The sequence below is a fragment of the Chlorocebus sabaeus genome, chromosome 1, assembly GCF_047675955.1.
Source record: "Chlorocebus sabaeus isolate Y175 chromosome 1, mChlSab1.0.hap1, whole genome shotgun sequence".
In the NCBI taxonomy this organism is placed as follows: domain Eukaryota; kingdom Metazoa; phylum Chordata; class Mammalia; order Primates; family Cercopithecidae; genus Chlorocebus; species Chlorocebus sabaeus.
In genome coordinates this window covers 24886528-24907140 of record NC_132904.1, presented here as the reverse complement: position 1 = coordinate 24907140, position 20613 = coordinate 24886528, and the positions used below count along the sequence as shown (strand labels likewise).

Genomic DNA, 20613 nt, shown 5'->3' with positions numbered 1-20613 from the left:
ACAAAGCAAATATCTAATCACAGCCCTTTGCATATATGTAGTCACATGTTCTAATGTATTAATCATGCCTTTTTATTTTTTGTGTTTTCTGATGTTCTAACATTTGAGGCCTTGCTGAATCTAGAGAGGCTACCCTTTCAGGGCTAGCAAATTCCTAGAAGTAGTCAAGGACTTGCCTATAAGCATGACTTTCATAAACAAACCAGCCAATCCAAAGGTCAAACCCCAGCCACCTTCTTTATCAGCTTCTCCCAAGTCTCTTAACACTCAGACCACCATCCCTGCCCTAATCACCCCACGTCCACTTACCACTTACCAGGCAACAAGGGACAGCCCCTATGTCCCAGAACCTGCCAAAATTGTTCAAACTAGCCAATCACAAGACCATTTACCCTGCCTTCCCCTAAAAGCACAATAAAGACTCTTGCCCCCATTTTCCACTGGCTGCTCCCTACTGGCTGATCCTACTGCTTCCCAGTGTGGCCTCCACATGCTGTGTCATGCCCACCCTCCTGTGAGTTGTGAGTAAAACATCACTTTTTAAACAGCAGCCATCTCTTGGTCTGTTGCTTCACTATAGCTAAATAATAATAAAACCTGAATTTTAAAACAATGACTAAACAAAAAGGCCTGGCTCATCATGTCAATCCTGTTAACAGGTTTTATAGGACTACACGTATACTCTGTCCCATTTATATCATGATAACAATGTGGTTGGTAGGTTTCACAGCCTAAGTCAGATAGAGTTATCCTCCTTGTAAATTTAAATATGGCCTTAAATAACTCTTTTATGTTTTCATTATCAATAAAAAGCTATCCAAATTTCCAGTAATAATGACCATCGAAAATTTATCATTTGAGTGATTTAGTGTAGTTTTACGTATGCCCTCTCTCCCTGAAACAGACATAGGTTTCAGGGGGAGAGGGCATATGTTATTAAGGTCATTGGGCATAAAATAACATAGCATGCAAAATCCCTGATACATAAACAAATTAACGTTTTTACTGTTGGGGTCCCAGGGTCCAGCTCCTCTAAGCTTTCTCCCCTTCCCTACTGCATAGCCATCCTTAGAATCCTAGGGTCTCAGGCAAAACAGGTAGAAATAACTGGTTGACTGGAAATAGCATAAAAGTAAAGAAGATAATTCCTTACTCTGCTGTTTGCTACCTTTTTCTTTTTAAAATATGAGGCAATAAAGGCAGCCATGCTCAGTGGTCAAGAGAAAAGGGTCCAGTGTGAGACTTCTTGAGATCATATCCCTGTTTGACCCTCAATGACCTTAAAATTGAGAAAGTTACTTCATCTCCCTATACTTTACTTTCCCCATCTGTGAAAGAACAACACTGTTTTCTACTCAAAAGGCTTTGGTTAGAGCTGTCACAAAATACTGTGTATGTAAAGTTACTGGCTCATAAGAAGCAATATATAATAAATATTCAATACATATTAAAAATAAAGTCATGGGACACTCAGTTTCTTCCTATTTTATAAGGCAGGAGCAACAATTATGTCTCTTATTCAAATTTGTGGTAAGGATTACTTGATATATTCAGGAACATACTATCAGTGAAACACATGCAACAATGATATAGTGCTATTAATTATAAGGTATGTGCATCTATTCTTTCTTACTCTCCAGACTGAGTTTTATTTTCTACTTCTTGCTTCAAGGTCTTTGTGCTATTGCAATTAATGAGATTTTTCTATAAATCAGTCATAAGTAATGCTTTAAGAATTATAGCTGGTTCAAAGCTAATTTATAACCTACAGCGAATAATGCTTGGTACATGCCCTGAATTAAATCAACTTCTATCAACAAAAGGTTTTTTACTTTAATATCTAAATTATGTTACTTTATATCAAAAGCCAGGCTTCAACATCTCTTTCATAAGATGTTTTTATCACGTCAAAGGATAATTAATTTAAAAGTATGCACTATCCATTACAATGTCATCTGACAGCATTTATTTACAAATGCATTTGTGTGAGTTTTGAATTAAACTATGATACTTTTAGTCTTGTCCCAGAGGATATCTTGACTTTGTCAATAGACTTTCTTCCTTTACTACCCATGCTTTAGTGCACTGAGAGCCAGTGCAGTGAGAGACACAGAAGCAAGTTTATATGAAAGAGTTAGCTAATGGAGATGCTTTATTTAGCACAGTATCATTGCTAAATCATCATAGGCTTTGTCTAGATAGTAGAACTAGTTTGTAAGCAAGGAAGGAGAAAGATGAATTCAGCTAACCACAACTGTACCCCTTCTTTCCCTCCTCACATTATCCTTAACAAACCTCCCTAAACAGGAGAACTAAAACTGCTTACCCCTGGACCCTAAGACTCCAAACCACACCTTACCATCTACATTAACATGACTTTGCTGTTCCACTGTCTGTCTTAGCACCTCTTTCCTCTTCTGGGGCTCTTCCACCAAAGCAAATGGCTTCACTGATCCTTATAGGAACTCCCCCCAAAGTTCTATCTACTCTTTCATGGAAAATTCAACAGACATCTGTGCTCAGATTTACTAAATCTTTTGACTCACCTTGCTGTTTTCCTCAATCCTAAATTGTTGTGTCATAATTCTTGTATAATCCTAAACAAGTTTCTACATTGAAAAGCCTTCCTAGACTCAAACTTCCAATTCTTTTTTAAAATTTAAATTAAATTAAAATTTAAGTTCCTAGACACATGTTCAGGACGTGCAGGTGTTACATAGGATAAACGTGTGCCATGGTGGTTTACTATACCTATCAACCCATCACCTATGTATTAAACCCTGCATGCATTACCTATTTCTTTCTGATGCTCTTCCTCCCCCTGCATCCCAAACAGGCCCCAGTGTGTGTTGTTACCCTCCCTGTGTCCATGCGTTCTCAGTTCTCATTGTTCGGCTTCCACTTATAAGAGAGAACATGTGGTATTTGGTTTTCTGTTCCTATGTCAGTAAAACTTCCAATTCTTAATAAATTCTGACCTAATCTTCACAGTTCCACTCACAGACACTGCCAAACTTTGTGAGGTGGTTCTTTTCCTCACCACCATAATCAATAAAGTCAGCTCCACCTTATCAACAAGTTATATTGGTGATATTTTGGGAATTACCTTTTTACAATACTAAAGGTGTATTATTCATTTAAAATGTGATTGAATCTCAAACAATATCTTCACCCTCCCCCACCCCACAAACACAAATTTGTTGCCTACCCAAACATCCTAGCCCCTTACTCTTTTCTAAGAAAATTTTATATAGAAACATTTACTCCCATGCAAAAACAAAACAAAATAAATATATATATATTTTTTAAAAAATATAGATATAGGTCTATATACTTTTTATGTGTATATAAAAAGTGTGTATATATATACACACACACACACATATATACTGTTTTATCTGTTTTGGGAGAGGCTGACCCAGTACTTAAGGGTGAATAAATTTTGTTTAAGCTAGAAGTAGGCAAACTTTTTCTGTTAAGGGCCAGATAGTAATTATTTCAGGCTTTGTAAGCCATATGATCTCTTGTTGCAACTACTCAGTTATGCCATTATAGCAGCCATAGACAAAAGGTATATGAATGGGTATCGCTGTGCTCCAATAGTACTATTTATAGTATAAAATAATAGTTTTGGAAATTGTAGCTAGAACAATCAGACAAGGCAAATAAAGGACATCTTGGAAAAGAAGAAGTCAAATTATCTTTGTTTGCAGATGATACGATCTTATATTTGGAAAACCCTAAGGACTCTACCAAAAAACTGTTAGAACTGATAAATTCAGTCAAGTTGCAGAATACAAAATCAACATACAAAAATAAGTAGCATTTCTAAATGCCAACAGCAAACGATCTGAAAAAAGAAATCAAGAAATTAATCCCACTTACTATAGCTATAAATACAATAAAATACTGAGGAATTAAATAACAAAGATCTCTACAATGAAAACTATAAAACATTGATGAAAGAAGAAATTGAAGCAGACACACCAAAAATGGAAAGATATTCCATGCTCATGGATTAGAAGAATCAATAGGATTAAAATGTCCATATTACACTAAGCAATCTACAGATTCAATGCAAGCCCTGTCAAAATACCAAAGACATTCTTCACAGAAATGGAAAAAAAAAATCTTAAAATGTATACGAGACCATAAAAGACCCAGAATAGCCAAAGCTATCCTGAGCAAAAAGAACAAAACTGGAGGAATCATATTACCTGACTTCAAATTATACTACAGAGCTATAGTAACCAATACAGCATAGTACTGGCATAAAAGCAGACACATAGACCAATGGAACATAATAGAGAACCCAGAAACAAATCCATACATCTACGTGAACTCATTTTTGACAAAGGTGCCAAGAACATACACTGGAGAAAGAACATACACTGGAGAAAGGATGTCTATATGCAGAAGAAGAAAACTAGACCTCTATCTCTGGTCACATAAAAAAATCAAAATGGATTAAAGATTTAAATAGACATTGTAATGAGATAGCATCTCACTCAAGTTAAAATGGCTTTTATCCAAAAACAGTAACAAATGCTGGTGAGGATATGGGGAAAAAGGAACCCTTGTACACTGTTGGCCAAAATGTAAGTTAGTATAACCACTATGGAATACACTTTGGAAGTTCTTCAAAAAACTAAAACTAGAACTATAATATAATCCAGCAGTTCCACTGCTAGGCATATATTCCCCAAAAAACGAAATCAATATATGAAAGAAATATCTGCACTTCCATGTTTATTGCAGCACTATTCATAATATCAAAGATTTGGAAGCAATCTAAGTGTCCATCAACAGACAAATTTTTAAAATGTGGTACATATATACAATGACGTTCTATTCAGCTATAAAAAAGAATGAGAAACTATCACTTGCAACAATATGGATGGAACTGGAGGTCACTATGTTAAGTGAAATAAGCCAAGCACAGAAAGACAAATTTCATATGTTCTTACTTATTTGTGAGAGCTAAAAAGTAAAACAACTGACTAATGGAGATAGAGAGTAGAATGATGGCTATCAGAGACTGGGAAGCATAGTCAGATGTGGGGAGGCGAAGGAGGGATGGTTAATGAGTATAAAAATATGGTTAGACAGAATTAATAAGATCTATTTGATAGCACAATAAGGTGACTACAGTCAACAATAATTTACTGTACATTTTAAAATAACTAAAATAGTAAAATTGTTGTAACACAAACGATAAATGCTTGAGGTGATGGGTACCCCCATTTACCCTAATGTGATTATTACGCATTGTATGCCTGTATCAAAGTATCTCATGTATCCCATAAATATATACACCTACTATGTACCCACAATAATTAAACTTTTTTAAAAAAGAATATATATATATACACACACATACATATATTCTATTTCCTAACCATTTAGAAATTCACAAACATTCTTAGCTCACAGAGCACACACAAAAAAGTAGCAGGTTGTCTTACAGATTATAGTTAGCTAAGCTCTCATCTAAGCAATGATTGATAGTACCATTCCTGGTTTCAGAGACTAATGAGGTCTGAACATGTGACACAATTCGGCTAATAACATGTGAGGGGAAGTCAGTTGAGGGATTTCAGGAATTTTTTTTCTCTCACTAATGAGAAGAAAAACATGGGGAAGACATAATTCTTTGTTCTGTTTCTAGATATTGTTGAGGGTAAAAGATGCCTAGAGCTGCTGTAGCCATCTTGTGGCCAAGAGGGGAGGCAGCCTGAGGACAAAGCTGATATATCAAGGAAGAAAAATTGAAAAAATGGAAAGAACTTACATCTTTGATATTTGTGATAAGCAGCTGAATTAATGATCCCTGTAACTGTTTTTCCTCTTGACTTCTTATTATGTAAAATAATATATTACAGTATAAACAGTTTTTTTTTTCTGGTTATATGCAGCCAAACCTATCCTGATATATTCATATTCATTTCTTCCCCCTCTGTCTTTCTCTGTCTCTCTCCTTATTTCCTCAGCGAATAGCAAAGAAAGGGGAAAATTTTATATTTTATTTTCCTATACCATTTTAAATACGAGAACGTTCAAAGGAAACAAGTTAAGGTAAAGCAACATGATATCCTTATAAGAAAGGTCTGAAGCTCATCCCACATCATGCTAAGAAGGATTTCTACTGCAAAATCATTTATCTGGACATCTCTGGGTTTTAAAGAACGCTAGAATACACAGGAGAAAAAACAAAACAAAGAATTAAATAACGCCATTACCAAAGGTAACACACGTCTTCAAATCAAGTTTATTTCATAAACATTTCCTAATATAGATAATTTGTTTTCCCATTTTTAACCCAATCTTGCACATCTTGAGCTTTCTCCACCCCTTATGCAGGAGTATGTAGTTCTGCAGATTTTCAGGGAAAAGAAATTTTTTTTTGTAAATATGCCCAGGGCTGAACCAATAGGTAAATGTAATGGAAATGCTACAACATTTAAATGGCTATAACCCAGTGAATCAACCTGTCAAGTTAACAGGCAGCTGTTTGGCTAAACACACTGACTCTGCAATGTTTCTAGAAAATGCTAAAATTTCAGAAGTTGAGATTTATGGAAAACAAACAAAAACAACCAAAAAAAACCACCTGACTGCATTTTCACTCTTCTAGAAGACTTATTTGGCTCACAGTGGAAGAATGTATAATGTATTCTTAGGGTTTATGTTTCTCTGTAGTCAGGACTTCTCACCTAATGATATTTTAATGTTGTCACAAGTGTTGTAACTATATATTACTAGTGGTAACATTACCATATCATTAGGTGAGAAGTTCTGACTACAGAGAATTATGTACTAGCAAAGTAAAACAACAACAACAACGTGGCTGCCACCAACATGGGATCATGTGCCAGAGAGTATAATGAAGATTGTAAGAGAGCTAAATGACCCATGTCTTCAAGAACTTTCCAATCTTAGAGCTATAAAACAAATTATAGACATATATCAAACATTTAAAAATGCACAGATAGGCATATAGGTACTAGTGTAAGTCAATACATTCAATATTTACATGCCATAAAGAATTGCCAGAGATTAATGTAGGCATAGCTAATCAGAGAATGCTTTAAGAAGAGAATTTGGGGATGGGCATGGTGGCTCACACCTGTAATCCCAGAACTTGGGGAGGCCGAGGTGGGCAAATCACCTGAGGTGGGGAGTTCGAGACCAGCCTGACCAACATGGAGAAACCCCATCTCTACTAAAAATACAAAATTAACCAGGCGTGTTGACGCATGCCTGTAATCCCAGATACTCAGGAGGCTGAGGCAGGAGAATAGCTTGAACCCAGGAGGCGGATGTGGTAGTGAGCTGAGATCGCACCATTGCACTCCAGCCTGGGCAACAGAGCGAAACTTCGTCTCAAAAAAAAAAAAAAAAAAAGAAAGAAAGAAAAAGAGAATTTGGGGCCAGGCACTGTGGCTGATGCCTGTAATCCCAGCACTTTGGGAGCCGAGGTGGGCAGATCACAAGGTTAAGAGATCGAGACCATCCTAGCCAACATGGTGAAACCCCGTCTCTACTAAAAATACAAAAAGTAGCTGGGCGTGGTGGTGGGCGCCTATATTCCCAGCTACTCAGGAGGCTGAGGCAGGAAAATCGCTTGAACTGGGAGGCAGAGGTTACAGTCAGCCGAGATTGTGCCACTGCACTCAAGCCAGGCAGCAGAGCTAGACTCCGTCTCAAAAAAATAAAAAATAAATTAAAGAAAATAGAGATTTGGAATTTTATGCAGATCTTTAAAGGAGTATAGATTGGCATGGAGGCGGGGCGGTGTTGGAAGAGGTAGGAGCTTACTCATGAAAGCAGAGTAGGAGCACAAAATAATAAGAAAACTGACTTAATGGAAGTAAAGGATTTACACTATAGAACTTAGTTAAACTAGTCCAATTGAGGAGCACTGCAAGCCTAATAAAAAGTTTGAATATATTTTAATAAAAAATCTTAGAAACTTGAGGCTTTTAAGCAGGAGAGGGAATGATGAGAATATTGTTTTAGAAAGTTTCTGCCCTTGTCCCTAAAGGAAATTGGAGAGAAGACTTTGACGAGAAAGTAAGTGACTTTAATAATCGACATCCCTAGTATTGCTTTAAAAATGAATGGAATCTCCAATCTGATTATCTGACTACTGAGATGCGTATAGTTCAAATTAATACGCTCTAGTTAAAATCCTGTAGAGCATGAAATACCAATGAAGAGAAAATTAGCTTCTGCATATGGTCACGTTAGAAAATATCAGGGTACACAAAAAGTGCAGTGTATCATTTTGGAATCTCCGATCTGCAAGTCAGGAAAGAAGCATCTTTGATATCTAGTGTGGCTCACGTCCACCCTGCAAATTGCACACAAAGGACTACTAAACACACATTTAGTTTTAGTCCTCTTTCTAATTTGAAACAATGCTGAAGCACACAAAGAATGCCCAATCTACAACAGTAAGACCCAGCAAAACAAAAACCAGCTTTAGAGTACAATGCCTCCTGCTGAAAGGTTGGTTTGGTATTCCTGACTCTTTGATCTTTGGCAAACTGGACTTCTCGGAGCTGCACCTTCCTAAGTGGGAATGATGATAACAATGCAATAAATAGACATTGTGAGAATTACACGAATTAAATGGCATTGTGTACACTGAAAGCAAATCCCCAAACTTGCCCCTGAACCTCCCTAAAAGCCACTACCAAGTGACCAGTTGCTCAAGGCAAAAATGTTAAACTCTTCTTTGACTTTTCTTTTTCTGTATTCACCTGCAGCCCAGCACTATTCTGATTCAACTTTAAAACATAATGTGGGTCTGTCTACTTTTCCTCATTGTCTCTTTCTAGATAATTTGTCATCTTCATTTCTAACTGGAACCTCTGAAACACACTGCCATTAATTTCCCAACTTTGGTTAACTGTATTAGCACAATTCATTCTTTATAGAGTATTTAGATTGAATTTTTAAATTATAAATATGTTCATGCTATTTTTTTTTTAGTTGAAACACCCCTATTAGCTCCATACCTTTTTAGAACAAAATGCAAACTGCTTTGGTCTCCAAGACACAGCCTGACCTCTGTCTGCTTCTCCCACTTTTCAACTTTTTCTTACTCCACCTTCTCGGTTCAACCCCATTGGCCTTTCGTGGTTTCTCAAAAGATTCAGCCTTGTTCCCGACTCAGGACCTTTGTACTAGGATTCCCTCTGCCTGCAATGTGTATCCTTTGATTTTTGCGTAGTTGGTTTTCCTTTTAATTCTGGGCTCACTTTAAATTTTACCCTCTCAGAAAGTTCTTTTTGATTACCTAGCAAAAATATCCCTTTTGTCATATTTAATAAGTTACCCATAGTCAATTTTCATCATAGCACATATCACTATTTGTTATTTTTTCTCATACACTCAGGTGCGTATTTTCTTCCTGCCTGTCTCACCTTGGTGGAAGGTTAATTTCCATGGAGTAGAGACTTGTCTTCCTTATTCAGTGGTATTCACCTAGAACAGCAATCATGGAGTATTTGTTAAATGCATGAATGAATGAATGAGTGCTCAACCAGACAGAAGCAGGTTGAAAACTCATTAAGTCAAGGCTGTAAACTCACTAAGGACCCATAGGATGTCATACTCACTTATTGATCCCTAGCATCTAGTAGAACCCCATTCACATAGCAGGAATTTCATTGATTTTTGGAATAATGTTCTCCAGTTTGTAGTTATTTTCATAGAAGTTTCTCCTACCAAGAGCTGGGAAGAACAGTTATTTAAAGATCATCTCACTGTCTCTTTGCCCTCTTTGCAGTTTTTTTTTTTTTTTTTTTTTTTTGAGGGGGATGGGGTGGGTGATAAAGTTGGGGAGATTTCCCTATTTCTTTCTCTTTGTCTATTATTATCAGTAGCAGCCCTGTTTTATGTTTGACCAAACAATGCCCTCTGCTGTATGTGCCTAAAATAACACGACTGCCTTGAAAATTTCTGCCTAAGAGGATGCCTACTTGTTTTCATGATTTGCTTCTTCCCCCTTACATGTACACCAGAACTAGGGAGGACTGCTTTCAGGTCACTGCATTGGATCAGACCACTTTATAACAGAGAAAGGAACTCCTAGAGTCAGCAAATGCCTTTAAAATGGAAGGGCTTCTTGATCACCACATTCCTGCTACAGAGACTCATTTGAACCATTTATTTAAAAATCCGTGGGTGGAAAAGATCTTCTCATTCTACTATCACAATCTAAAGCAACAAGATAGAATAAGCAAGGGACTGGGGAAGGCTATGGCGGCTCCAAACCTTGTCTTAGCAACAAAAAGTCAAATCTACTTCATGCTAAAAAATCCGACCCGGGGATACATTCACAGCTTGGCAGGGCTAAAAATAAAATTAATTTGTTTTTTTCCTGCTTGTTTACCCTCTCATGATGCTGGAGAGATAAGTGTACCTGGCATGAGGTTTCTGACTGTTTATAAATCCTTTTGATCTTATTCACTTTTTGATATTAATTATTTAAGAAAATGTAAAATATAGATGATCAACTTGTTTCTCAAATTATAGGGTGAGATTTGAGGGGTTTGGGGGTATGTTTATGTTTTTGACAGCAATTTGCTTTAGTGAAATGTATAACCAGAGAAAAATATTTAAAATCTCGAGCTCCATGTACTGCTAGATATTTCACTCTCCAGGTAATGAAATCAGAATGCTCCAATGATTCGAAATATGCCTGTTTGTAACAATGCCTACATTCTCCTTTGTGCTAATATTTTAAGTCTGGAGACCTACAATGCATGAAACTGTTGCTTCTTTTTTCTTCCTTTTCTTTTCTTCTTCAAGTTCAAGGGACATTTAATGATTAATATATGTTATTCCTTATCTCCACAAGTGGTCTTTTCTTTTCATATTTTTCCCATAGGAGATTTTCAAAGCAACGTTTTGCAGACTTAGTATAACAATACATGGGAGCCTCGACAATCACAGTGCAAGAAAGCATAGCCCACCAATAGTTCCCCAGTGCCTACAGAATTAAGCCAAAATCCCTTACTGTCTCTACCCACTAGATGCCAGTAGCAACCTCAGTTGTGACAATCTACAGTGTCTCCAGACATTGCCAAATGTCCCCAGGGGGGCAAAATTGTCCTCGTTGAAAACCACTGCCTTCGTGTGACATGTAAGCCCCTCCATAGTGCTGTGCCATTCTGGTTTCCCTGTCCTATCTCCTACTGTTCTTAACACAGTCTAGGCTGCAGTCTGTTCCGACTCTAAAAATACTCCCTCTACTTTTCCTCTTTGGGGACTTGCTCCTTCTTACTTTAGATTGAAATTACCTACCCTGATTTTTTTAAATCAAAATTGTATCCAGTCAGAGCCAGTTTTACAATGGCTCTTTCTACTGGGCTGTCACCAGCCTTATTGATCAGTATAAATATCCATCCTTCCCCTAAATTGTCTATAAAGCCAAGACTGTAACACTTACCAAATCTGTGTTTGCATGTAAATGTTTGGGAATGTGTTCAACCTATTTCATCATAAGCTTTCTCAAAGACAGAAACTGGATGCTATTTAGGCATTCAATAAATATTAGCTGAATTGAATTACTGAAATATGTCACATTTTAATTCATAGTCAGCAGCCAAATTGATAAACTAATTTTATAAAAACATAATGTATTGAAGTCCATTGCTAAGACTTACATGTGAACCAAAAAGATAGAAAAGGTATAAAACTTAGTTTAAATGATAAAGAGAGGGCTCAATAATTACTCCTTGCCACCCTCCATATAAACAAATGAAAGCTTATATATTAAAATTGTGAAGAAGTAAATTACCAAAAGTCAGCATGTAAATAGGGGATTGAAAATGATGGGTTAGGGTAAAAAATCTATCCTTAGCAGCAGTAACCTGTCTCTTACACATTACATCCAGAGTATCTTGCATATTATGTATGCTCAATATAGAAATAAATATGTGGCCTCAAGAAAAGGTTGAGTGTTGCAGATTTCTAGCTGCTTACACAACTAAGCAGACACTAATAGTACATACAGACTTAAAAAACAGAGAACAAATTTTTGTAGTACCCTTCTGTGAAACTGCCTGGGATTGAGTATTGTGATTTTGGACTCTATTATTGTGAGGATAAATGAGTTAATATAGAAACTTTCAGAACAGTGTCTTGTACATAATCAATACTGTAGGAATATTTGTTATTGTCTTCATTGTTTCCATTATTTGTCTAGTACTGATGACAGTTAAAGTCCATATATGGAGAATGATAGATGCATCGACTATAATAATATAACAATTTGAATCATACAATTAAGTTCTCTTGGTTTTATTTTTCATCAATAACCTTATTTGATTATTATTTCCCTTTCCATGAAATTGTACAATACCATCATGGGTTCCTAAGTTTATTAACGGGCTTCAAATCATTTATGAACCTCCTGAAATTATATGCTGATTTTTGTTTAAATGTGATTATATATTTATATAGAAAGATTATTCATTAGTCTTAACATCATACTCTCAAAGAGATTTATGACTCCAAAAAAGTTTAAGTTCCATACAAAATAACTGATAGACTGAAGTGCTTGGAAGTTCTGTTAGAGTTCTAGCTATAAATTAGCGAATTGGCATTCTGCTCTATACATCAATTTCTTACGTGTTTAGCAAGTACATTTACAACCTTCTCATAATGAGCTACCAAAATCAAATTTCTGAGAGTAAAAACCCAGGTCCTGAGTAAATTCCTCAAAACAAATGCCCGTTGGGAAGGGTCTTGGGATGCAGTCTACCCTGGTGACAGCAATCTTTGCCAAACAGCTTAAACACCAGTAAAAAAGTGACATTTTGTCACTCCATGTCGTTTCTTTAAGGATTTGGTGGCAATGTATGAATCAGGATGCAGAATGATAAAATAAGGTCCTGTGCTCCCTCAACAGAGCAGAAATGAGAACTTCTCTGTTCCAGAATCTTCTTTCATTTTGCTGTAGTTTATTCATCAAAGGAAAATGTAGTAATGCATTAGCTAATGCATTGATGTTTATCTCTTAGGGTGTTTTGGGTGACCATGGCTGATGCCAAAGGAGAAAACACCGTACTTATGAATATTAGTGGAAAAACAACCTTATGAAAGAAATAAATATGAAAAAATAATATTCTATTAAAACAAATACAACCAAAACCCCAATAAGGATCCTCCCTCAATAAACAAATCTGCTGTTGGAGAGAGGGTAAACTGCAGAAACAGGTCATATGTTTTAGCTTCTCGGGATGCACAATAGGCTGATTTGCTCTAGACTTTCGGTTTGAAAAATATATGGGAGAGAAAAGCCTATAAAAAGGGCTGAGTATTTCAAATTATGTTTAATAAAAATATGTAGAAAATTATTTTCCATATATATTTTGTTTTCATCTAGGTTAATGACAAAGCAAGTAACTAAAGAAGTGGTTTTGAAAAAAGATCTAACAAGCCCATCTGAAACCTAAGTCCTTGGCAAGGCAGGCGGAGAAGGATGTGATTTCAGAAAGTTAGTAATGCGGTTAATAGCCTTGCTTCCCAGGCTTCCTTTGGATTGATGACTGGCTGGGAGGAGTTGATAGTCATTAACCCCCAACTTCTCATTAATCCTTAGAAAATGCCCTGTGCTAAGGTCACCAATGCCTTTATAGGTTGAAAACAAACAAACCAACAATAGCACCCAAAAGGCATGTGGATTTTTATAATGAGCAATGCAATTTAAATTGCCATGCAAGGCAATTCGAAGAGAATAAATATCATGTACATAGAGTCATTCAGATTTAAAAATCACCTTCCAACGTTTTACCAAGTACTTACTTCCTTGTTCATTATTAAATAGTACAAAACCCCAATTTCCTACAGAGTAACCAAAAACATATTTATAACCCCAGGCAAAGCACTAAAGATGTCTGGAATTCATTTTATACTAGGGTGTGGGGAAAGAGAATGTCTAAAGTCATTTCAGCTATAATAATATATGATTCTAGGTATACTCTCTAATGCTATATTTAACAGGGAACTCCAGTTCAGTAACTTGCCATCGTTGATCATTTGTAATAGGGTACTGAGACAAGCCCAGTATAAACAATAGTCATAAACCAATGCCAACATGCTCCACTGAGGGAGTGTCTATGATTGAGTAGATCCTTGTAAGTATTCTGGGTGTTCAGAGAGAACCAGTGAGGCTTGAGCAATCAGTGAAAGGTATGTGGACAGTGGATCTAGGGGACATGTAGATTTGAATAAGCAAAAGGTCTAGCATTTCAAGAGAGAAAAGAAATAAACAGGCACTTTCCTTCAATAATGTTTTTTGAGTGCCTACCAAATTTCAAGCACAATGCTCACTTCTTGACACTTAGGGCCAAGTGTCTCTCATCAAGAATCTCACAGTGCAGTATGATTCACAGGTGAGTACGCAGGGAATTATAATGCAGCAGAAAGTACTAGAGAAATTCTATTCTCTATTCTTTAGAATGAGGTATTATAGTAGCACACAATAAGGAACATGCACTAACAGAGCAGAAAGAGAGAAAAAAGGGAAAGAACCAGGTATGGTGGCACGTGCCTGTAGTCCCAGCTACTTGGGAGGCTGAAGCAGAAGGTTCACTTGAGCCCAGGAATCTGAGCTCAGCCTGTGCAACATAGCAAGACACTATCTCTAAATAATAATAATAATCAAGAAAAGAGAAAGAATTTGTTTAAAAATAGGCACAAGTTGGGTAGGGAATATATATGAAAGTAAACACGACATAGGCAGTGGAGTAGTAAGTAGAATAAATAACACCAGAATATAAAAAATAGACAAGGAATTGAGATTTGATATGAACTCATGGATAGATGGTAGGGACTTGATTTCTCTTTCTGACATGTGAGCAGAACTAGAAAGGTAATGGAGATATAAGCAAAACTCTAAGATGAATGGTTTGGAAACTACTGCCCACAGGCAAAACTGGAAGGGAAAAGGACAGTAGGAAGAGTAGTTAAGGAAAAGCAAGCCTGCAGTGGTATGGAATATGAATAGACCAGAGTGAAATAGATTATTTCAATCATCAAACTATAAAATAATGATGACCTGGGTTAGGCTTTGACTTTTACCTAAAATATAAGCTGAAATAACATCATGATTTTTCCATCTCTGTTCTGGAATCTTTAATATGTGATACTCTTTATATATATATTTACCAGATCCCACGATTCTTGGCCTGTGGCTTGCTCTGATTTCTGTATATTTTATAGTCCCTACAACTTTGAAGTAAGTCCTACAAATCTAGTGGTTCCCACTGAGTATCTCAGACCCACTGCTTTCCAGTTTTCAGCATGACTAAAGAGTTTAATAAATTCACCAAAATGACCCACAAAAACCTGATAAGGAAACTCTCTTTAATTGAGCCTGTGTTTATGAGATCTGAGCAAGGGGAGGAAACAGAGTAGACTCTTTCTGTGATTTCCAGGCAACGTCATTTAATCAGAATGCAGATAGCAGGGATGGCCTCCTAATTGGAAATGGAAACTGGTTTAAAGTAACCTCAACACTGTTAACATTGCATAATGAGGAAACCTTGGTGATGACATGTCAGATAATGGAAATGACTGGAATCAGTGATTTTTTTGTTTCTTCCTAATGACCACAAAAGGGAATTATTCAGCAAATGCAGACATTTGAAAATTAGATTCATAGTTATTTATTTACTTAAGGCAGTTCCTCATTTTGCTCCATGCTGTGTTAACCATAGGTTGTGAATATTGAAACCAAGTTTTCTTTTTTCGCACAATTCCTATATTTGTTCTTAGTTACCATGGAACCTTGCAAAACTAGGATTCAATTCCAGAATGAATGAGCTTCAGTTAACACAGTACCACAGAAAGTAAAAAACTCCCTGTATTTTTCTGTATTCACTTTGCCTGCAATGCATCATTTGCAAAAATATTTCATGGGAAAAAAATAGAGCTATACATGAAAAGCAATAAGGAACTGGGTCCTTAGGGTATCATAATGGGATCAGAAAGTAGGGAAGCTTGTGCATGCTCCTATTTAAACCATTATGAACTATGTTTCCTTGATTTGGATGGCTAAAATTACTTTGTAGTTATTTTTCCCAACATATTTTCATTCTTGAAAGGATGCATTTTTAAAAGAATAATCCAACTGTAAAAGCACAGGGCTGACAGATTCTAGTATGGATATCAGAGATGTTGAGTGATAATAATGCAAGTTACTTAAACTTTCTGTACCCATCTGTTAAGTGAGGACAGAATATGTTTTCTTTCTATGTCAAATGTCAAAGGCATATCACAAAAATAAACTTTAATAAGAAATCAGTGTGTACAAAGTACAATCCACAAAATTAGGTTAAATTATGATATAGGTGTCATTCCTACATTTCTCAGTCCCATTTTTTAAGCTGCACCTGACATGTGAGCAGAACTAGAAGGGGGATGGAGATGTAAGCAAAACTCTAAGATGAATGGTTTGGAAATGACTGCCCATAGGCAAAATTGGGCTCACCATCCCAGTTTTTGTAAGTAAAGTTTTATTAGCAGACTTCCACACCCATGCATGTAAGCATTGTCTATGGCTGCTTTTACATTGAAGGGCAGAACTGAATGGTTATGATAAACTATATGGCTTGCAAAGCCTAAAATATTTACCACCTGGTCCCTTAAAAAAAAAAAAAAAAAGGCTGCTACAGCATCCATCCAGAGACTCTTTCTTTCCTTCTTTCCTTCTTTCCTTCTCTCTCTCTCTCTTTCTCTCTTTCTCTCTCTCTCATCTTTCTCTCTTTCTCCCCTTTCTTTTCTTTCCCTTCTTTCCCTTCTTTTCTTTCCCTTCTTTCCCTTCTTTCCCTTCTCTCTCTTCTCTCTTTCTCTCTTTCTCTCTTTCTCTTCTCTCTTTCTCCTCTTTCTCCTTCTCTCTTCTCTCTTTCTCCCTCTTTCTTCTCTCTTTCTCTCTTTCTCTCTTTCTCTTCTCTCTTCCTCTTTCTCTCTTTCCCTCTCTTTCTCTTCTCTTCTCTCTTCTCTCTTCTCTTTCTCTCTTTCTCTCTTTCTTTCTCTTTCTTTCTTTCTTTCTTTCTTTCTTTTCTTTTGTTTCTTCTTGCTCTGTTGCCCAGGCTGGAGTGCAGTGGTGAGATCTCAGCTCACTGCAAGCTCCACCTCCTGACTTCACACCATTCTCCTGCCTCAGCCTCCCGAGTAGCTGGGACTACAGGTGCCTGCCACCATGCTGGGCTATTTTTTTGTTTTTGTTTTTGTTTTGTATTTTTAGTAGACATGGGGTTTCACTGTGTTAGCCAGGAGGGTCTTGATCTCCTGACCTCATGACCTGCCCACCTCAACCTCCCGAAGTGCTGGGATTACAGCCACCACGCCCGGTCCATCCAGAGAGACTTTTCTTACCTACTCTCTTCAGTCCCAAGGCTACCAAGATGACCTGTGAGGGCATGGAAGAAAAATACTAAAACTTCTATTTGTAATTAACTTTCATCTAAGAACTAGTAAAGAAATTCAGCTTCACCAATTTTGTAATGTTGCCATGCATCATTTAACTTATGGAGGAATCCTGGGGAAAAGTGGGAGTTCCAGAACAGAGGGCTTGCCTGCAGCACCATTACTTGATCGCACTTTCAGTACACTGTGACATATTGCTATTTCTGTGTGGCAGGATAATTGGCTTTAGAGATTATATTACTTAGTTTTAACTGAACTAGCACTCACCAAATGGACACAGTAGCTTAAGGTTCTTCCAAAGATAACATGGAATCAATATTCTTTTTGTTTTGTTTTTGATTTTGCTTTTGTTGAGAATCAATATTCTAATAATAAGGCAAGTATAAGCATACAACAACAAAAAGAGATAGAGCTACCATTTTTATCTCCAATATGAGCTCTTTGAAACAACAAAATTATAATTTAAAGAAGTGTTTATTTTGATTAAACCTGTACACCTATGTATGCACGTGGGCACGTGTGTGTGTGTGTATGTGAGAAGAGGAACTATCACTTTTACAGGTAATCATGTCCTATCAGACTCTTGCCCAAGCTGCACTCTCACACTTTCTCTTCCTAGTAACCTAGTAATGAATTCACCATGTGTCAATCAACATCTCGGATTGATATCTGGATTTTTATTTTTTATTTTTTTGCTTTTTCTCTTTCTTTCACCCCTTTTCTCTAGCCAGCAACATAGGCATATTGTCGCACAAAGTCATTGCCTCATTTATCCCTGAAATTGAGAATTACATTTCCACATGTCCCTTCAGATCCAAGAAGAATGACCTGGAAACAGGACTGCAAGAGACTACCCTCTCCTTGCCTCCTTTCCTTCTTCTTGACCAAAAGTGTCTTCCTCTCACATTCATTAGAAAGAGGAGTTAATATCTATTGGGTTTTAGCCTTAAAAGCTGTGAATATAGGATCCAAATTAAGAACAATGGAGTTGGAAATTTTAATTATAAAAAGGACCCTGGGGAATTAGGTAAAACCTTAGCTTCTTCATTCACTATATTAAAGATATCTCCTTTTTCCTAACCTGTAAAATGTGTGTAGTAGCATCTGTCTTTCCTTTCTCATTGTTACCAGGATAACTTGAGATAGTTTATGAATTGTAAGATCACTTTAAACTATAAGTATTAGATAGACTTTGGGGATCAATCATTTTCAAACTTTGAATTCACACAAAACCAAAACAAATCAGAAAAGTGGCAGGAGGAAAGGAGACAAAGAGATCAAAAAACAAGGTGTGCTTTCCATGACAGGCACTAACTTACATACACAGTTTTATTTAATTCTCACAACAACCCCATGAAAAACATTAGGAGCCAGATGCTTTGTAAGTTTGTCACTTAACCCAGATCACACAATTAGTACTGTCCAAATCCACCTCCTTTTAGCCACTGTACTGTGTAGACATATCTTCTGCTAGCTATGTAAATTTGGATAAGTGACTTTTTTTTCTTTTTTCTTTTTTTTTTTCAGAGACAGAGTCTTGCCTGCCACTCAAGCTAGAGTGCAATAGTGTGATCATAGCTCACTGTAATCTTGAACTTCTGGGCTCAAGTGATCCTCCTACCTCAGCCTCCCTGCAAAGTAGCTGGACTATAGGTGCATGCTACCACACCTGGTTGCTTCTAACATTTTTTATAGAGATGGGGTCTTGCTATGTTGTCCAAGCTGAATGACATATTCTTTTGGCAACTTGTTTTCCTCATTTCTAAAGGGATGAAGACTAGCACTACTACTATGATGTACTAGCTGTAGTCTCACATCTAATCCTAACCAAACCTCATGGCTTAGAAGTGCTCCTATCAATTTTGTCTTTGAGCAACCAATACAAAGCATTAAAGTACCATGTTTAAGGTTTTACAGTTACTCTGTGGTAGGGCCTGAACTTGAACTGCCAGCTCCAGATTCATTTTCCTTCCACACGCTATCTGGCAGTGAATTTTGTAGGGTTAACTAGAAAACATCAGTAAAAGTACATAGCAAAATATATGTTGCACAGTAGGTACTCAATATATAGTACATTTTATCTTTCCTAAGTAAATTCTTACTTTCTCTTGAATTATGATCAGCACACAGTTTTTATTCTCCGGGAGGAAAGTAAGGACTCGGGAGAAATATCAGTCTGGGTTGAATAAATAAAGAGCAAGCCACAGCTGGATATGAATGTGGATTATGATACACAGACTACAAACTTTCAAGTGACAGCCAAGAGTTCCTTCTTACCAATGTGTGCTATCTTAGTAAACTTCACTCCCAATTCTTTCATTTTTGAAGAAAAACATTTCCAGCTAATAACACAATTACACTTAAGTGTCAGAGCCCATTTGAGTATTATTGCATTTGTTAAATCTAACTAAGTCCAAATTACTTCCTCATTGCTAATAAGAGAAAGAGAGGGAGGAAGAAGAGGAGGAGGCGAGAACTGAGGGGAAAATAGTTTAGGAGGGTTAAAGGAAGAAAAGAAGACCCATACACAGAGTACTAGAGAGAAAACAGTGAGCTATCAATACTGCATATAGCCTCAAGTCCAATAAATGTCAGTTAAACTTGCTGCTCACAGTTTCTATGGAAACCCCTTAAGTTAAGAGTGGAACACAGACATTTTTTGGACTGCAATTCACAAGCTGTTTATTTAATTATGATGAAACATGAGACGGTTAGGGACAATACTATTATCATACTGATAGCATTTAGAATTCAACAAATAGGTATGGCAAAATAAAAAGTTGATTTCTTTTTTTAAATCATTAACTCCATGTGCATTGCATGCGAATAAAACTCATCTTGTTTTTTTTTTGTTTTTTTTTTTGTTTTTTTTTGTTTTTATGGGACCTCACACATTATTTCCTTCAGGCGAACCCCAAATTAGTCAAATGACATTCATTAAAAGGGAATTCTTCAGAGGCCTCATGCCAATTCTACCCCCACATGCCCAGTGAACAAAACCAAGGTCACAGCATATTTTCAATTAAACCCAAGATAGCACCAAAGTGCAGCACAGCTGGGAAAACAAGCACATTATTGCCCCATAGATCATTTGTGAGCAATGAATAGGTCTCTGGTGTTTTTCTGTTTTATAGATATTTGAATATAAAAATAAAGAAAATAGCT

At 36.6% G+C, this 20613-nt stretch overlaps 1 protein-coding gene across 13 annotated transcripts in view; it reads right to left on the bottom strand.

Annotated features, from left to right (window-relative positions):
• Positions 1-20613, bottom strand: part of LRRC4C (leucine rich repeat containing 4C) — a 205942-nt gene that overhangs the window by 7441 nt on the left and 177888 nt on the right. The window contains exon 5 of one of the 13 annotated variants that reach the window (XM_073017238.1): positions 17398-17431. The exons of 11 other annotated variants lie outside the window; for them this stretch is intronic. The gene's annotated coding sequence lies outside the window, so the exon portion shown is untranslated. Of the gene's footprint in view, positions 1-9431; positions 9493-17397; positions 17432-20613 lie in introns of all 13 variants that reach the window. One more of the 13 variants, XM_073017231.1, reaches the window with a different exon arrangement.